Below are 3,733 nucleotides of genomic sequence, written 5' to 3'. Positions count from 1 at the left end.
AGTTAAATAAATGGCTGGTAGGGCTGATTTAAATCTAATTCTCTTTATCTAAACATCTATTCACAAAAGTTTCCCCAACATTCATATTTCTTGTGTCAAAAACTTGAACTCCAGACTATGCATACTCTTTCCGTATTTTCTATTATTGTCAAGTTGTTGATAAATATTATTTTAATTTCTCCATCTATCTGAGAGGTGAAATCAGACTAGATGAATGTGAAAGTATATGAATGCTTTGGTTTTTCACTAGCTGTGGTTTGTAGACCACAAAAGGAGTAAATTTACTGATAATGATTAGTTTTAATTGTCAATTTGTTAATTTGGAATTATCTAAAAAGTGATCAACTGGACTGTTTAATTGGATTGGCCTTTGGGCATGTGTATGGGGGATTACCTTAAGTATTCATTTATTGTTGTAGGAAGACACAGCCAATGGTGGGTAGCATGATTCCACAGGCAGGAAAGATGGGACTGAGCATGTGTGAGCATGCATGCAGATATTCTTCTTGCTTCTTGACTATGGCTATAATACAACTGCTGTCTCCAGTTCCTGCCACTGTGACTTTTCCTGAAGTGATGAACTGTAACCTGGAGTTGTAAGCTGAATAAGTCTTTTCGCTTGCTAAGTTGCTTTTTGCCAGAGTATTTTATCATGGCAGCAGAAATGAAAAATAGGAAATTGTTTTAAAACCTTTTCACCATGGTAACTTAGTTTTTGTATTTCTCCTAAGAGGGGCAAAAAGCTAAACTATTTCACTTGCATTATTCAAGTGATGTGTGGGAAGAAGGAATGTCTTATTTTAAAACCATATGGGTTGAACTATCAAAGATGATGAATCTGAGAGAACATATATGTAAAGTTTCCTATGCAATATAAAGTTTGTAGAAAAGTTTACCTCTGATATCACCCACCCACAGGATATCTCTTCCTTTCATCTACATACTGAAAAGCCTGTCGGAAGAAGACTAGAAGTATTTCTCAAAATTTTCAGTTTTATGTACGTTATTTTAACTTTTGTTCTCTTTTTTCACATTTTAGGCTGTCTTAACATTTGCCAATGTTCTGATTAGTTTTTACTGGCTTAAAATATAACCTGATAAACTTGTAATTTATTATATGCAACCCTATTATATGATGATTTTATTATGAAAATTGACACACCTTAAAACTGGTCAAGAAAGAAGAACACACCTTTAACTCTGCTTAGATGAAATAGAGATAGTGGTACATAGTAAAGTCTGCTGGTATCCTAGGCAGAATAGGAACTCAGTTTTGAGACTTTTAAAGTTGGGATCATAATAAAATTTTATAGTTTCATTTGGTGGTTACGTGGGCTTTGAATTAGAGACAATTAATGGTATGTGGAATCATTGTTTAGATGCTTTTTTCTGAGCACAGTAGTTTTATGTGTGGGCAGATTAGCAATAAAACCAATCTATAAACAGCTCTCCACATGCAAGTTTTGAATTTTATTCTTTCTGCTACTTAATAGAAAGCTTAGTATCTAATGACACACAGAGTATACAATAATAATATCCTTGGCTAGATTGTGAGAATTACATTACCTGGTTCAGTGACTTCTTGCATATAGCAGTAAATTTTTTGAACTGTGAAAAGTATGAAGGCTTTATGCCAATCAGGGTATACCAGTTGTAAATTTGAGCATCAAAGTATAAAATGCCAAAACGCTTGAAAATCATACTGATTCCATTCCACATGGAAAGTCACACATTTTAATATTTCATCAACAGCTCCTGAACACATATCTACCCTTTTTATTTATTGCACTTGAAGTTCTCAGATTGAAATGTTGCCTAGTTGCCTATTGGGATAAAATGTTTGTTAGAAGTATGGGAAACCAAATGTAAGGGTATTACATCAGAATTTGAGATCTTTCATAATTTAAATTCATTTTATAAAACAGTTTTGCTCATGCATGCAGATGGGCTAATGACACAGCTATAGTTATTAACCCAGTGTCACCTCCTGAATGCAATGCCAAGAGATTATTTTCTATGATTACAGTCTTGCATTTTTAGTTAGATGGCCTACTTCTAAACATGTCGTCATTTTTTTCTGTTAGAAAAACACAGATTTTGCTAAAATGAATTAACTTCATGGTTGATTGCTTCCCAACTCTACAGTCTCTCAGGCAAGACTGTTGCTGTTGCCTGCACACAATGCACTGGTTCAGGTTTTGGCCTGGGAAGTCTCTGACATATCTCTATATGCGTTTGCCTCCATCACTTCATTGGATGGAGCTCACATTCCTCATTGATCCCTTCACACAACCAGTCTTGCAAGTCTGAATTCAAATGAGCCAGCCCTCAGTGCTGAGGAAACATCTATCTTGCACAAATTTCTCTGTGAAGCAGTCCTCCTATTTCATGTGATAACGGCATGTGAATGGCACTAGAAAAATTAGCTAGAATTTGCAAATGATGTATTCCATTTTATTGTTCTACCCTTCATTGGAATTTGGGCCTATACTATTTTTGAAGACATAGGAAAGCATGTTTTGCATGCATGTTTGTGTGTTTGCACATGTGTGAGTATATATGTGTGGAGGCCAAAAAGTGCCACGGATGCCTTCCTTGATCTCCACCTTATATGAGACAGTGTCTGTACCTGCACCTGCTGTTTAGCTAGTATGCTCCAATTTTTGCCTCCTCAGTGTGGGGACTGCAGGTAGTCCAGTTGCCTACTCATCTTTTACAGCACTTCAGGGAAAACCAAACTCCTCGCCTTATGCATGTCCAGCAAGCACTTTACCTACTAGCTTTCTAAACAGGCCCTGTACTTTTGCTCTCTACAACATAGATGCACTGAAATGATATCTTTTGCTGCCATATCTCTATGCATATGAAATAATATCTCTCGCTGGAATTTGCATATTCATGCCTACATCATCTGCCTGCGTTGATATATAATCATTTCTTCTGAAACTTTCTAGCATGGTTGCTATTAGCACCCAGATGTGAAGGCGGGGATCAACTGCTCCTTTTTCATTCTTTACTCTATCAATCTTTGTTTTCACATGTGCTCCTTGGATTTCTCATTCTCCTGTATTATTGTATTTAACTCTTCATTAGCCATCCAAAGCAAAATCCTTAAAAGACGAGCGTGTTTTAGAGGATGTCTATTCTTTCTCACCTCGCCTCTTCAACCACAGGTTTCTCTTTTCCAAATTCTCCTTCACAGTCTGAACACAAATCTCTCCTTCTACTTTGAATTCTTTATCCCAGATGTTTTTATGGCAACTACACTAGTTCTGTTGAACTTTTGTCCAAATGTCACTTTCTTCATTACATCTTCCTAAGATGCCTTTGTAATATGTACTCTTGACTGACCCTGTAGCTCCTTTTTTTTTTTTTTTTTTGAGACAGGGTTTCTCTGTGTAGCCTTGTCTGTCTTGGACTCGCTTTGTAGACCAGGCTGGCCTCGAACTCACAGCGATCCACCTGCCTCTGCCTCCCAAGTGCTAGGATTAAAGGCGTGTGCCACTACGCCCAGCTAAAGATTTATTTATGTTGGGCGCCACTTGACCTGACCCGTGGGTCCAGTTATTCGGGGGGCGAGGAGGATAAAGAACGGGCGAGAGAGACGACAGGGCTCAAGAAAACATTGCTTGTCAAGAGTCGTTTATTGTAAGGGGGTGTTCAAATTTAAAGTAAGCCTCAGGGAGGGCGGGGCAGGAAGGAATGCAGTGGAAAGTTACAGAATCTTCTGGGG

Source organism: Acomys russatus, chromosome 15 (genome assembly GCF_903995435.1).
Source record: "Acomys russatus chromosome 15, mAcoRus1.1, whole genome shotgun sequence".
Taxonomy (NCBI): domain Eukaryota; kingdom Metazoa; phylum Chordata; class Mammalia; order Rodentia; family Muridae; genus Acomys; species Acomys russatus.
The sequence above is the reverse complement of the archived record's forward strand: the minus strand, read 5'-3'. Positions refer to the sequence as shown.